Here is a 16,383-nt window from a genome sequence, read left to right as displayed (position 1 = left end):
TGAAATATGGTTTGTCCCTTGGAAACTCATGTTGAAATCTGATTGACATTGTGGCACTGTTGGAGTTGAGGCTTTTAAGAGGTGATCAGGTCATTAAGAGGAATTAATGTCTTTGTCCTGGGACAACTCAATTAATTTTTATGGAACTGGATTAGTTACCTTGAGAGCAAGTTGTTATAAAGTGAGGGTAACTTTCGTATTTTCTTTCCTTCACATATCCCTGTTTGCCCTTCAACCTTTTGCCATGAGTTGAAGTGTCATGAAGCCCTTACCAGAAGCAAAGCAGGTGCTAGCAGCATGCACTTGAACTTCCCAGTCTTCAGAACTGTGAACCAAAATGAAGTACTTTCCTTTATGCAGTATCCAGTCTTGAATGTTCTGGTACAGCAATGGAAAACGTGCTAATGCGTGGAATAAAGTGGGGAAGAGTTTGCTTTTTTTACAAATGTTTTTTCAGGAAGACCTCACTGAAAGAGTGAGCAGATACCGGAAGAGGAGGGAATACAACAGGCACTTAATAGGGGTAGAGTATAGCAGGCAGAGAGAGAAGAAAGAGCTCAGCCTTGGGGCAGGAGGCCTGGTGTGTTCAGGAACAGGAGTTCAGAGGGTCTGGAAAACAGTGAGGATGAGACATGGGAGATGGGATTGGACAGCTCACGGGTAGGTAGCCCTAATGTGAGTGTCTACAGAGTTTTAAGGGACTTTGCCAACAAGTAGTGAGAGCGCGCTAAACAGAAAAAAAGGTAAAATAAGATCTAACTCATGTTTTAAGATATTCTCTCTGGATAATGAGAAGAGTCTGGAAGGAAGAGAGGATGGAAGGAAAGAGTCAGAGAATCCACTTACGTGTCTTCTCTGATAATCTAAGTAAAAGATGAAGGACTATAACAATGAAGATGAGAGAATATCAGATTCTGGAGATAATTTGAAGGTAGACGTCAACAGGACTTGCTGACCATCAGTGAGCTATGAGAGAATGAGTCAAGGATGATGCTAAAGGTTTTACCCTAACCACAGGGGAAAATAAGGGATGGATATTTACCAAGGTGAAAAAGACTATATAAGGAATATAGTCCTAGGACCAGAATGAGGTCAGGAAGATCTGCAGATTAGTTTTAAGCAAGTTAATTTGAGATGCCTAATGTACACGGGAGTGTAGCTATAGATTAGGAGGTAGAATATACAAATCTAGAGTTAAGGGCAATTTAAGGCACACCTTATGGATAGCATTTAAGGCCATCAGGACTATACTGAGTGCACTTAAGAGATTCAATATGTACACTCCAACACTGAGAAAATTAGATTGCTGTCATGCCTGTAGTCCCAGGTACTCAGGAGGCGGAGATGGGAAGATCACTTGTGCCCAGGAGTTTGGGGCTAGCCTGAGCAAAATAGCCAGATCCCATCTCCCAAAAAGGAAAAAGTCATTCAATCAGTCAACGGAAAGAAGAAGAGTACAGACAATGTGGTGTTCTGGAAAACAAGACAAGAAAATATTTCAAGGAGAGTATGTTAAACAATTCCTTCAGCTCTCAGATAGTATTAGTGTTTAACGTCATCTTCCACGTCTACCAGCGCCAAATGCTGCTGGCAGGTTAGGATGATGGAGACTGGGCCTTTACCTGAGATTAAACTACATTCTAGAATTAATTGTTGCTGACCTTAGCCAATTCAGATTTAGTAGACCGGTAGAGATGAAAGTCCTAGCGAACTGGTTTCAGGATAGGATGGGAAAAGAGAAATTGAGTACTAAAAGAAAAATAAAAGATCACTTTGGGGCAGATTTTTGTTGTCACAAAGAACAGAGAAATGGGATGAGAACTAGAGAAGGCTGTATGGTCAGCAGAACGGGTTTTACTAGGAGTGGGTAAATTATAGCATATTGTATGCTAAAGATAATGATTCAGTGGAGCAGGGAAACTGGTGATGCAGAAATGAGGAAACAATTATTGGAAAAATATGCATAAGAGGGTGAGAAGATACGGAATCTAATGCCCAACAAGGAGGAGCTGGCCTTAGATAGGAGCACTGATGGCGTATCCATGGTAGCAGGGGGAAAGCAGAGCTGTAAGAAGATGGGTGTCAAGGGGGTCAAAGTATGTCTGCCAATTTATTTCTGAGGCCTTCTGTTTTCTCTGGGAAATAATAATCAAGGTCATCAGTGAAGAATGTGGATGGGGGGGAAAGGTGTTGGAAGTTTTGAGGTGGAGTAGAGGTTTATCAAGCTTGTATTGCATAATTGCAGAAAGAAATATGTGAACTCAAGTTTCTTGGGAAAAGATTCTCAGAGTGTTGAATGATGTGTTTCAAAAACTGAGTGAATGCATGTTTTGGAGAACGACTGCATACCACATGGCCCTCTCTTCTAGAGTTCTAATGTAATAATTTTATACCCAATGCAGCATCTTCTTCAAAGGAAGATGTTTAACATTCTGTAGCCAAAGTTGTTCCAAATGTTTGAGAGCATAGAACTCTGTTAGCACCCTACAGAATAATGGTCCAGGGACTCAAGTTTAGAAAATTACTGCCAGGATGATGGCAGCACCAAAGGGGTCCAACTGCTTTCCATGGGAGGCTCTTGCAGGCACCTGTATTCCATCCGTGAGGGGCAACTTCAGAGCTAGGTAAAAACTTGCTGATCTTTTCCTGAAGCTCCATACTCATGAACTGTGTTGGGGGAAAGGGGTATTAAAAGCCTTAATAACAATTTAATCTAATGGGAAGAACAAAGTGCTGAGATCCAGGACCTCAAACCTAACATGCACAGACTAGGTGAGTTTGGCCAGTCTTCAACATTCAAGTGCCTAAAGGTCTACTAACAGGTTTTGTCCACCTGCAGGTGTAGGATACACAACAATTGAGAAAACGCCTTTAAATTCAGTCAACCTAGGAGCAAATCTTCAGCTCCATCTCTTTCTGGCTATTTCACCTTGGAAACAAGTTAACCTACATGGGTCTCAGCCTTTTTTGTAAAATAGAAAAGAAGGTAACACCCACTTCACTGGCTATTGTGAGAACTGACTAAAATACATATATATATATATATATCTCAAACATCTAGTACAGTGGGTTTTATACATATATTGAAAGGAAAGAATGCAAGAACTGAAAGGAAATAGTTCTCTAAATTAAAACCCAGATGAAATGTAAAGCAGTACTAGCTCTTTATTAATAGCATAGTAAAGAAAATTAAATTTGGTTCCAACCCATTGCTCCTTTCTCTTTTAAAAATCAGTGTCTCTAATCTGTTTTTTCTTTATCCCTAATATTTTGAGAACAGTCTACACCAGAGGTTTATCAAGCTTATATTGCATTATTGCAGAAAGAAATGACTTTTCTGTTGGGGATAATAATAGTAATAAAATAATATTGTTTTTTTAGAGCCATGGTCTAGTGTTTCTGTTACAAGCAGGTATTGCTCCTGATGGGAAAATAAAGGTCACAAAAGGGTTAACTGACTTAGCCAAGGTCAACATCAAGGCACAATCGTTATGCCCATAGAACAGCAGGAAAGTCTGTACTTCTGACATATTTATAACTCTGTGGTTAAGATGTTTGTTTAATGCTCTTTTTTATTCAAAGGTCTCTGACCATTTAAACCTTTCCCCTTTTGACTTAGATGTGGCTTGCTTGCTATTAATGTCCTTTAAGTACCTTCTTTATGTTCATGTTAAAATCTGGACCTACCAATTTTCAAAGAGCTCTACTTTGACAAAATTCCAAGATAATTATAACAATTGTCTTTTAAAAAACATGTTCAAGTTAAAAATAAAGACTTCTTTAGATTTGAAATTTCAAAGAATTAAGTTTGCTTGCTTGTTGTAAGAGGATAATTCTTAGACTGTGTGATGCTAAGAATAAGAACAACATTATTTTTGCATATAGGTTTAAAATGTGTTTGAGTATGTCTGTTATTAACCTTGGATCCTGATCCAAAGACAAGGCTCAGAAATAGGAGCTAAAAAACCCAACTATGGGTTTTATTGCCAAATCCATAGAGAATTACACATCTCCTTTCTAACGTTGGTGCTTCTAGATAAAATGGCAAAATACTTTTTGCTGCTTGATTACATGTTACTAAATAAAAGCAATATTTATATGTAATGCTGGGCTTAAATTCTATAAATATTTTTATTAGCAAATGATTGTGAGAGATACAGATCCCCAAAGTAGATGTGCATGAATAGACACAAGTCAATACACATGCACAAAAAGAGATAGAGTTACTTATGGTGTGTGTCTAGATTTTCCCAGCAGACCCACCATATGTTTCTTGTCTCCGCGGCTGCCCAATGAACTCATGTATGTGGATAACAATTCTAGCAGGCAAGAAGCCACATAAACAATGAGCATAACCCATAATGAAACAAAGAGATGTGCTAATAGAAAATCTCTGTAATGAACACTACTCAACCAAATTTTTTATTGAGTAATTTTCCTAAGTGAACAAATGATATATTAATATATTTTCTCACTGGAAAAAAAAATAAAAAGTTTGAGGTGAAGGACTGTATAGCATTTCATACTGAACAATACGATGGCCACATTGCAACCTGACTTGTCTAGTTTCCTTCATTATAACCTCTCTGTGGTCAGCAGGATAGGACCAAGCATAATACTTCCTCACAGAGAGTGATCAAATTCTAGAAAATGTCTATTTTTTCATTGTAATAGAAAAGGATTGCTTCTCACTTCAGAAATAAATTGAAAGTAGTATTTGAATTTGTTTTATCTTTATGTAATAAATAGAATGCATATTTTCTGTCCAGTGTGGGGGTAGGGTAGGTAGTATAATGTTATAGAATAGTTATAGAATTTCATTAATATAGCAAAATGTCTACATGTTAAAAGGAAGCCTTGGGTTTCACCTGATGTTTTCTCTTGAGAAAATACAGTCACCCTGTTTAATTCAATGAGAAAAATATTTAATAATGGATGAGGGTTTGTGGAGTTGAAAATTGTAAACAAGAGAGTATTTCAGTAAAACAGCTCTAAAATATCTCAATAGACTTTCTCCATTGTATTTATTTACTCTTCCTGTAACCTATCATCTTAATATTTAAGCATAAAAGTATGAGACATAATATGAAGATGAAATATTATGATTCTAATTTTTCTTTCTCAGTGAGTTAAAATATAGACACACATACATTCCCCATGTTACTCAGCTTACTTACTGAAACTAAAAAATGCCCAATGGACTACAAATATGTAGTGCTGACATAAAGGAAATATGAAAATATGATATAGCAGTTTAATTTGAATATGACTGGCTAGTTTATTTAAATATAAATAATATACAAATATGCAGATACACTAGTGGTGATTAAAGGCATTCATTTGACTGTTCTTGTCCTGGATTTGTTTGTTTGTTTATTTATTTATGTTAGATGGGGACTCATTAAGGTGACCAGGCTGCCCTCATGATCCTCCTACCTTAGCCTCCCAAGTAGCTGGGATTAAAGGTATGTACCACCAATCAGGTTCACTCTTACTTCTGAAGAAACATCATTCTTGTCATCATCCTGTGACAAACAGTTAAGGTGCTGAGATCCATAACCATCTGTTAGGTCTGTTAAGGTTACCAAGCTCTTTCATGACAACAAGTGACATAGGGAAATGGTTTGTATCATTACACTTAACCACAAGTTGTATGAAACATTTATAATTGTAGTTTTTAAGACAAAGCGATATGAAAGCATTAGATGCTTCAGTTTCCTTATCTATGCAATGTGAATTTGGTCACTCACAAATATTGAATGCCTACTAATGCTAGGTACACTTCCACATGATGGGCTGCAGTGGAGAATGTGGTAGAAAAATTCTTTGTCCTTGTAGAGCTCTTTCGTGCAAGGGCTTTGAGTGCAAGATTGAATGCAACAATAACACCAATAGTACATTAGATGGTGATAAAAGCCACACAGAGGAAGAAAAAACGGATGGGTTTAGCAATTTAAAATAGTTTGGCCAAGCTCATCCTGAGAGATGAAATGCAAAACGCTTTGAGCAGTTTATGGCTCATAATAAATGGTTAATAAATGTTAGTCTAAAAAAGGAGTGGTGTTTGAAGTTGCCTGGAGGAAGGTTTGTGTTTGCTTCTACATTTCCTTTATTTGCCATGACCAGTTTTATCTGGAACTGAATGGGTCTGTATTTGAATTCTGTGAACTAGATAAAAATAAAGAACTGGGAGATCTTCATTGACAAATTATATACAATTTGTCCCCTATCTTAAGACAGAAAGGCAGAAAGGGAAGAGAGGGAAGAGAAGAGAAAGCAAGAGGGGGAAAACTAGAAGAATCAGAAGACAGGAGAGAAGAAAAGAAGCTTATAATTTATTTTAAATTATAAATACATATTTAAATGTATATAAATATATATTCTATAAATATATGTAAACACACACACACTCTAATCTGGAAGTTGGATCATTTAAAACAGATGCACAGCAAATCCAGTAAGATCATAATCTTTATAAATCTAATAAACTTTGTGTGTGTGTGTGTGTTTGTGTGTGTGTGTTGTGCTGGGACTTGAACCCAGGACCTTGTGCACTCGTGGCAAGTGCTCTACACTAAACTATATCCTTAGCCGAGTTGATTGGTTCTATGTGTTTTATAGAACTGATGTATGGAAACCCCATATATAGTTCCTTAGATTATATTTGTTATGAGAAACACTTCAATTATTCTGGTAGGTGATTATATTTAGGTATATTTAAATAGTCAACAGTAAGTTATTTGTATTAAAGAACTAACAATTTTAGTACAAAAGGAAAATAATTATAGGACACTTACAATATGCTAGGCATTTTGGAAGTTACTTTCAACTGCCCATCAAAACACTTTCAGGGCTTCTTGTTCTTTGGTTGGCGAGTTTGGCCCTGGAAGGATAACTGAGAAGTGGTCAGACACAATTTTTGCCATGCCTCATAGAGCTTACAGTCTTGTAGGGCAAGGTATGTAAGACCTCATTAGCTCTTCACATCCTTCTAGAGAAATACCTGGGAGTAACTGAAACCAATAAAAACTGAGCAATCTGCAGTGTAAGGTCACACCATGGAGCAATGAAACTCGGAATCAGTTTCAGGGTTTCTGGTGCTCAAACACCAGCTCATACACACTGCCTCACTAACATCTGAATATGAAATGCAAATGCAGTTTATATTTTGGGAGATGTAGACTTACCTTTCTAATTGTGACTTGCTTTTCAAAAGGAATGTTCATTTTTCAAAGACATGTAAATTGATGGAGTGGAAAGCTGAATTATAATCAGACTAGTAGCTGGATGAAGTGAAACTGGGATTCACATTTTGCCCAAGGTAAATCACACATGGATTAGTTTAAAATTGACTACATTATGGTTTGTATACTTTAATGATTGATTAGCCACATTGGGCAGAAAATACATGTTAAGCAACTTCACAAAATCTCTCTTATTAATACAATTTATGAATTAGTGTACTTAAAATGATGGTGGCAATAACTTGTAATGTTTATCTATTTTTAGCTGTCTGCTAGCATGAATTCGGTAGAGTGCTTTGGTAATATAATGGTTTCCAATTTAAGACTAAAACATGATGTAAAATTACATAGCAAAACTGCAGGCGCTGTCAGTTGGTTGTCTCAAATTCCATCCAAGAGGCCCTCCTCCATGTCCTCTTTCCTGTGACTGGTCTCAGGGAAGCCCTATGACCCAGTTCTGGCTAATGAAATGTAAGCAGATGATAGGGGCGAGGCTTCTGGAAAGCTTTCTAAAAGGAACAGTCCTGGTCTTTGCTCTTAAAACTTTTTTCTTTTCTGCTTCCTACAATGGAGGGTGTGCGTATGTGTATGGGCTTGGGTGTATACTTTAAGTGGGGAGAAGGAAAGTAAAATGAACCGGGGGTTTGTGGGTACAAAGAGTGCTCCCCTCTTCGGACTTGTTTCATTTCAAGGGGTGAACAAAAAATATGTATCTTGGGCTGGTATTCAAGAAGTATTGCTTTCATTGTTTGCATATGAAAGCAATACTAATCAATACCATGATCATCTTCCCTCCTTGCCTATTTTTATTTTCAAGTTTCTCTCTCTCATCTTTGACTATTGTAGAACCAATCATCTATTTAGACGACTCCCAGATTTCTGAAAACTAAAACCCAACTAATCCTTCTGGATTAAAACTTGAAATATGTGACAATTTCCTGTTTTCTTTCCCTTGTACCCCTCTCTCCTAAATGAGTTGCCGAGTCTTAGGTTACGAATTTGCAACTTCTTTCACAGCTGGCTAACCTTTATTTTCTATTATAACCATTTGATTTCAAACCCTTGCCATCTCTTAGCCAGTCTATGGCAACTGTGCATCTACTTGGACCAAGCATCCTCCTTGTCAATGCCTCGTTTATATTCTGAGAGTTCTAAATTTATTCATCAAAGAATAACCTCAAACCATTTTCCTGCCCACAGTGCTGGGGATTGAGCCCTGGGCCTAATCCTTGTGAGGCAAGTACTCTAAAAATCTCTTTAACTTTTTGAATTTTATTTTATTTATTTTTTGGCAGTGGCTGAAGATTGAACCCAGGGCCTTGCACATTCTAGGCAAGTGCTCTGCCACTTTGTCACATCCCCGGCTCAAGCCACTGTTTACTGAGCTTAAGATGTTTTTTTTTTAAAGCATCATCTAACAATAGCAAAAACACAGGGAAAATAAAACTCTCAAATATGATAGTGTCATTGTCAACTGATAAAAAATTTTAAAAAATAATTTGGGCTGGGGTTATAGCTCGGTGGTAGATCACATGCCTAGCATGTGTGAGGCACTGGGTTCGAGAGTCTCAGAATCACGTATAAATAAATTTTAAAAAGATACATCAACAACTAAAAAATATTTAAAAAAATAATAATTTGGCAGTATGTTTCTAGAACAGTTAAGAATTCATATTCTCTATTTTAGTAACATAATTTAGGAGTGAAACAAACTCTTTTTTCTTTTAAGAGAGATGCTAAGGTGTTCACTATATGTACAAGTGCAAAAATTTGTGGAAAATTCAAGTGTGGCAGGAGTAGTAAATTAAATAATGTGATCTGTTGTTAGGAAAAATGATTATGAAAACTTGAAGGCATGATCAACATGTGAATAAAAATTGTGATAAAATAATGAGATCTAGGTCAGAAAATAGTTGTTCTTATAGGGACAGAAGAGGAATGAAACTAAATGACCACAGTGGGGGCTTAGAAAATACTGGAGATGTTCTATGTTTCAAGCTATGTAGTGAGCCTCAATAGAACTTGACATATATTCTGCATTTCTTTTTTTTTAAGAGAGAGAGAGAGAGAATTTTTTAATATTTATTTTTTAGTTTTTGGTGGACACATTTTTATTATATTTTTATGTGGTGCTGAGGATTGAACCCAGCGCCCGGCACATGCCAGGCGAGCGCGCTACCCCTTGAGCCACACCCCCATTTCTATTAGAAAAAATATCCACCTTTTGAAGATCATTTCAAGTGCAACCTTCTTCATAAAATGTTCCATGATGTTTCCAAGCAGATATTGTATGTATAATTAATATGTATAATATTCATATTATTGTGATTCATTAATTTTAGCTCATCTTTTTATCATTATAATCTCTAGGTTAGTGTCTCATATATAACATGGAATTAAAGTGATATTTTGTAAACTCTAATTATTTCCATGAGGGATACTGTTATCATTTGCAAAATTAAAAATGCAAGGATAGCTAGAGTTCAACTCTCATATGCCTCAATTTATTTAAAAGTGAAGATTATCGCTGTTACATTGCAGCTCCAATGTTTATAAACTAAAAATGTGTAATGTCATTTAAAAATATATTTGCTGTGAAGTTTCCTTCTGAAACTAAAAACTTGGATTTTTATTTGACACAAGATAGTGAAATATAGTTCTAATAAGAATGAAGAGGTGTGACTGAATAATTTTTAAATGATTAAATGTGAAAGAAACAATGACATTGAGTAAAAATACTCTATTTGACATATTATTTTATGTGAAATCTTCTAACTTAAAAGTTGCTTGAAGAATGTGGCCAGAATTAATGTTTAAAATTATTTTTCAACACATTTCTGAGTTTTATTATTTACAATATGTGCAGTGAAACAGAAACCCAAGCTTTCTGCTAAATAATATTTTAAGGTATGTTATTCTAATTTTATGTGCTATGATTACTTCATGGATTCAACATGCATTCATTAACTACCTACTGTGGGCAGAACAGCATGAGTGGTAAAGGGAAAGCCATTTAGGTGGTTAAGGTGCAGTTCTTAAATGAGCCAGTGACAGTGAAAGTAGAAAGGTGTAAGTGCTTTAAGAATAAACGAGAAATTAACATTCATTGGATGTCTGCTTGGGCTGATTCTGGCCCAGGTAAGCATCAAATAAATGTCAATCTTTCAATATGAGGGCAATATTTATGTGGAAAACTCTGAAAATTAGAAAAAAAAATCTTAAAAATCAGCTAGACAGTGACTGAGGCTCTCTTCCCATGACACTGATATAAGCTCTAAGAAGGGAGAGATTATTTTTGGTGAGGGGATGAGCTAGGACCATCTGTAGGTGGGGTGTCACACAATCAATTTTGAAGGATTTCAAGGAAGCAGATGAGAGAATCATTGAGTAAAGGCATCAATTGAGTAAAGGGTAGACGGGGCATGGCAAGCTTCCAGTTGGCTAGAAAAGAAGTATAAGACATGAAAATCTAAATGGGATCCTTATGGGCCATTACATTGTATTGAAACTAATGTGTGCCAATTTTGGTTTGTAAATATAGGTATGTCATAATTAAGTTTTTGCCTTGGGGAAGGTGGAATGGATCTAAGGGAAGGAGGAGTCAAGGTACAGAGTTGAGAGATGGGAGAGGTGATATGATAGTGATAAAGCTGGAAAAGGTCTTAATGAAAGTTACTGGTGGAACTTGGAAAAGAGGACCTATCTTAAGATAGTTAAAGTAGAAAAACCAAAGACTTTATTGATTGCAACAAAATTAAGTTATAAAGTAGCATTTTTTTCCTCCTTATTTTAGGACAGCTCTTCACCCAAATCAAAACATGTTGTTTACCATGCAATCAAATAACATCACCAGCTGTTAATATTTGTAGTAAGGCTTTTACATGCCTTTCACATACTTGAACAGAAAAAGTCCCTTTTGCTGCACATGATTGCCAAAATATGACATGTGAAACAGGCGCAGAAAACCTAACAGTACATATGCATGTTTGGTTCTAAGAAAAATCAGGACTATTTTTTATTTAGAGCTTTGGGAATCACTTTTATTTTCACTTCTAGCTAACTCCACCCTTTCTATACAGCCTTCTGAAAATGGACTCCAATTTCCCACATCCCCATCCAGAACTGTACTAGTATTAAATCATTCATGCAATCTTTGCCCTCACTAATCCAAAGGCTTAAACACTTCAAATGTACATAGACATTGAAGAGCCTTTACCTTACAGAATCAGGGTGTGATACAGGCACAACTCCTAACACTGTAAAATATTTTTCTACCACTGACAATAATTTTTCAGAATATCACCATGGTTAGCCTCTAACAAAATGTTTAAATAACATTTACTTTTACGTTATTTAAAATCTCTAGTTTAAAGTCTATGTTGAGTTGGATATAATGTTTTGGATGTGTTCTTTTTTCTGGACATGTGTTAGGTAAAAGAAATCCAATCCAGGATACCAACCTTTATCTTATTAATTCATTCTTTTGGTTATTTTAACAATAAAAACTATGTAAATTAAATATATAGAGCTAAGGAAATGGATCATCACTCTTGACCCAAATCATCTTCCTTTTAAACAAACTGAAATATATAGGACTAGATTTGATACTTTCGAATCTGAAATTCTAAGATTCAAATTTCTCTCCATATGTTCTTTTACATAGTTAGAATTATATATCCTTGGTAAAATAATTTTGCCATCTTTACATTTTATAATTTTGCACAATTCTGCAAACACATGGAAATAAAGAGTACAAAGGTCTAAATAGCAAAAAAAAAAAATGCACATATTTTTGCCAGGATTGAGCACTATTTCCCTATTTCCTTCCCTTCTCAACACGCCTTAAATTCTATACAGATATACAATTACATGAACTGCCCTGGAAATGTATGCCTGTGCACAACACTTTAGTGATCTCACTCTCAATAATAAGCATGCTTTTAAGATTCTTTCATTGTTTTTGTTCTTCCACACCCATGTCCAGTTCACACAATGAAGAGAGCCTCCCTTCTAAACCTGCATTTTTCTTCTTTTCCCTTTTTATATTTGGGGAGTTTCCTTAACATTTCTAATTCCTTCTTATATGTCAACAATATTTTTTAAAAGCTGCTAGGATGTTTTTTCTAACACTTGATTAAGTTCCTTCTTTTAACCACATACCCTATTGAGACTCTCGATATTAACCTTGACCTGCCCTGAATTTCCTTATCCCTCTGGAATGGATACTTGTAGTTTATTTTCTATCCCCTCATCCTTTTATTAACACGCCCGTGGCTGTTGCCTTAGGAAGGGAATGTGCAGTTTGCTTTTCCACGTGCGCAATCACTTGCTATATATTTATGGTCTGTTCTCCACTCAGCTGGGAAAGAGCTGTTAGTACAAGAACTGCCACGATGACATAATTTCTTACAGCATCCTTCCACCCTTACAGTTAGAAACTCACTTCCTTCACTTCCAGCTTCTATCTGCCCCACCTAGAGGGTAACTTCACAGTGATCCTAGCAGAGGGAAAATCTTCCTTCAAATACCGTGCAGCTGTTGATATCCTACTGTTTCCCCAAACTTGTCTTTTCTCGTTATTTCTATCCGGATGCAGTAGGACGGAAAGGTCTATTTACTCTCTGCCTGGAATCAGACCAGCGGGTGGGGTCTGCAGAACCATTACTCTTAACAGAGAGCCCGCCCAGGCTACCTCTACCTCCTGTCCAGGTTCCGTTTCCCTTTGGGGTTTAGGAGTCTCATGCCTTTCCGCTCCCGCTATTTCGCTGAGGAGGGCTTCACAAATTTCAGGCACTTTCGCACTTGTCTCATTTGCTCTTCTTGGAAACACTAAGACCAGGTCAGACTGCTCCTTTCAATCCTTTTATTCATAAGACGGGGCCCGCTGATTCATCTTGTCAGGACTAGACAGGGGCCGCGGGACTCTGGGCTGGACCACCTTGCCAGTTCGTCCCAGATGCCAAACGTGGCAGGGGGCAGAGGATGCGCTGGGAGCACCCCCGCCCTTTTGTTTTCAGTAACAGCGCACACCGGGCCTTAATAAGTGTTCGGAAAATGCCACAGTGCCACACAGATGTAGAACCCGGCTTTTCCTGGCTTGAATTTGCTCCTTTGCTCTCATTTCCTGTTTCTCGGCCTCTCCCTGGTTTCTCTCCCCACCCGACTTCATGCCACAGTGCTGCAAATCTTTCTCTCCTAACACAAACTTCCCCTTCCCGGCCTTCCCACCGCCGCGGCGGTTTCCCACGCAGGGCGGACTCAGGGCCATCGGGCAGGGGTGGCTGGCCCACTCCGGCGCCCTAGAGCGCTCACCTAGATTTGCAAGAAAGTGGCGCCCGCAAACACCGACCATCGGGGACCGCGGGCCAGTCCCGCTTCCGCCCCGTCTTGCCCCCGCCGACCCTCCCGCGCGCCGCTGACCTCGCGCCCTCCGAGCCGCCGCGGGAACGGCCGTCCGCCTCCTCCCTCTCCCGCCCCAGAATCCCGCGGATCCGCTGCCCCGGGCGCGGAGGGAGGGGCCGCCGGGGAAAGCTTCAAGGACTCGGCCGGGAGCCGCGCGCCTCTCGGGGCTCTCCTCCGAGGCGCAGGACAGGGGTCTAGCCTCGCGTCCCCGCCACCTTGGCGGGGGTCCTCAGCTCTCATTTCTTTTGCTCTCTCCTGCGAGTTCGCCTGCTTTCCCAAATAACTGATGCGGGCAAGCCCCCTCTCCCTGGGTCGCAAAGCGAGGCACGCGTCTGTGCCTTGCCCCCATTCATCCCGCCAAGGTGAAGCGCGGGGAGGGAGGGCGCCCTCCCCACGCCCGCAACGTGCGTCGCTCCTGAACCCAAACAATGCTTCCCCCGCGTCCTCGCCCAGCCCTCCGCCCCACCTGCCCATCCAACCCTGCACTCTGGGCGCTACCCGAGGAGCTGCCCCTGGTGGGACCCCATTGTTGCCCTGGCGCTGGCGAATGCCCGGCGCCCGGGGGCGGTCCCCGCTAGTGGCCCCGCAGCCTCGGACGGCCGCCGGAGCCGGCTCCGCCCACACCTTTCCAAGTTAGCTGGCGGCTGAGCCGCGGGGACCGCTGGAGCGCCCCGGCCCCCTCCATGCCCGCCCCTATCCGGGCGGGCACGGGGAGGGGGCGGGGGCCAAGCGGGCTCGCCGCTTTATTTGTCTCCCAATTCTTTTCCTAAGGCTGCCTTGCGCGATCTGACACAAAAGAGAGGGACTTTCTCGCAGCTCAGAGCGAGTCCTCGCCCGGCGAGTTGCAATCGGGGGGTTCCTCTTGTTGTTAGCCCCTGAGGGCCCCCTCAGCCAGAGGCTCCCAGAGCTCCATAGGCCATGTGTAGGTTATTTTGGGTGCCGCAGCAAGGTGGTGCAGGTGAAAGGGAAGCGCGACCGAGGCCGGAGGCCGGGGGCGGAGGCAGGGGTGGGGCGGGGTGGGGCGGGGTGGAGGCTCCGCGGACCCACCCCCCAGCCGGCGGCCAGGGCGGCGAGGCGAGGGCTGGGCAGTGGGTGTTGCCTTCTACCTCTGCGATCGGGGAGGGGTTAGTTTCCCACAGGGGATTTCAACCATCACACTCAGAGCCCGCCTCCTAATCCTCGGGCGGAGCGGCTCGGGGCCCCATTTTATGGCAATAAAGCGACTTAGCGCCTGCTGAGCGAGCCCCTCCCCGCCGCCGCCCCCGCCCTCGGCCCCACCCCGGGGCTCGCCCGCAGCGGCGGGGCTTTGTTTCTGGGGAGAAGGACCCGGAGCTCTTTTGTTTGGGGGTTTGGTGTTTTCACCCCCCCAAATCTCACCCCACCCACCCCACCCCCCGCACCCCCCGCGCCTCTCCGGTTTCCTGAGCTACGGGCTGCAAGGGAGGAGAAGCGGCGTCTTGCAACCCCCTCGGCTGGGCCCCGGGGTAATTCGATGCGGGCCTGGCGAGGCTCCCCACGCTAGACCCGGGCTCGCGTCTCGGCAGCCTCCACCCACCGGCCCACCCTACATTTAGCGCATCATGTGATCCTGGTAAGTCATTTGCAAGTACAACAGTTCCCTGGGTTGCCCCCCATTCATTTCCTGAGAACTGCAGAGAGCAGCTGAGAGGCTCTGCTTGTGCGTGTGAGTGTGCGCGGGTGACGCCGTGTGTGCGAGTGTGTGTGTGTGTGTGTGTGTGCGCGCGCGCGCGTGTGAGAGAAAGGGCGAGCGAGAGGGGGACTCTGTGTGAGGGAAAGAAAACAATTTCTCCTGCTCTGCAGCTTCTGTTCAGGTCTGTGCCGATTCCGTTTCTTATCAAAATAAACAACCCCCTCTTTTTTTTTTCCCCCCTGCCATCCCAAATCAGACCGTATTCTCTTAACATGTTTTATTTTCCTTCTGTCATCTGCTCAAGTTAAATCATTTTGGTTGGTCTGTGTTCTTAAAGAGGGTAAAGTGTTGGGAAGCGGGAGGGGGCCGGGGAAGGGTGATGCTTTTGCAAAGCAAGTAGCGTCGGTCGGATTCGTGGAGAAGAAAGAGGGAGGTTACTTCCCCCACTCCCCTAAAATTTTAAAAAGAACTTAGCAAGTAAGGTGAATTAAGCCAATGTTTTTCTACCCCTAGTGGAATTGTTGGTTGCAGCGTTTGCCTGACAGTTGCTAAGGATGAGAAATAAAACCCCAAGGGCTGAATTGGGGGGCGGAGAGGAACTGGTGGAAGTAGTTGGCCCCAGGAATAGAATGGGTTGGATGAATAACTGCCGCACCTGGGCCGTGGTGTGTGTGTGTGTGTGTGTGTGTGTGTGTGTGTGTGTTGGAGAGACCGGAAGGGAAAGGGTTAAGACAGAGATGACACTGCTGGCATGAATAGTGGTCCTGGTGCTACATTCATTATTGTCTCTGGTCGTAATGATGTGTAACTGTCACTTGCCACAGTGCCTGATCCACGGAAGTAGCCAGGGGCTGGCCCGTGGCTGTTATTTTCAATTACGGGGGACCTGGCCAGAGTTGACAAGGGGCAACTTTGCACGTCCACCCGGGCCGGGAAGCCCGCGGAGCCGGCCTGGGAGCCACTTCTTGCCTTAGAAGCTCTTTCCGAGGGCTCGGACTTGACCTCCGCGACGTAGTTGGTGTTCGTGTTAGATGCTCCCCTACTGGGAGAATCAATCCTGCTTTTGTTGGGTAAAGAACTGCCTAC

The 16,383-nt window shown here is 41.5% G+C and overlaps 1 protein-coding gene across 4 annotated transcripts in view; it reads left to right on the top strand.

Annotated features, from left to right (window-relative positions):
- Positions 1 to 14,670: 14,670 nt before the first annotated feature.
- Positions 14,671 to 16,383, top strand: part of KLF12 (KLF transcription factor 12) — a 467,218-nt gene continuing 465,505 nt past the window's right edge. For 2 of the 4 annotated variants that reach the window (XM_081301544.1, XM_081301550.1), the window contains exon 1: positions 15,290 to 15,478. The gene's annotated coding sequence lies outside the window, so the exon portion shown is untranslated. Of the gene's footprint in view, positions 15,238 to 15,289; positions 15,479 to 16,153; positions 16,368 to 16,383 lie in introns of those variants that run through there. The other 2 variants (XM_081301545.1, XM_081301546.1) reach the window with 2 other exon arrangements.

Source organism: Spermophilus citellus (genome assembly GCF_964194105.1).
Source record: "Spermophilus citellus genome assembly, chromosome: 1".
NCBI lineage: Eukaryota > Metazoa > Chordata > Mammalia > Rodentia > Sciuridae > Spermophilus > Spermophilus citellus.
The sequence above is the reverse complement of the archived record's forward strand: the minus strand, read 5'-3'. Positions and strand labels throughout refer to the sequence as shown.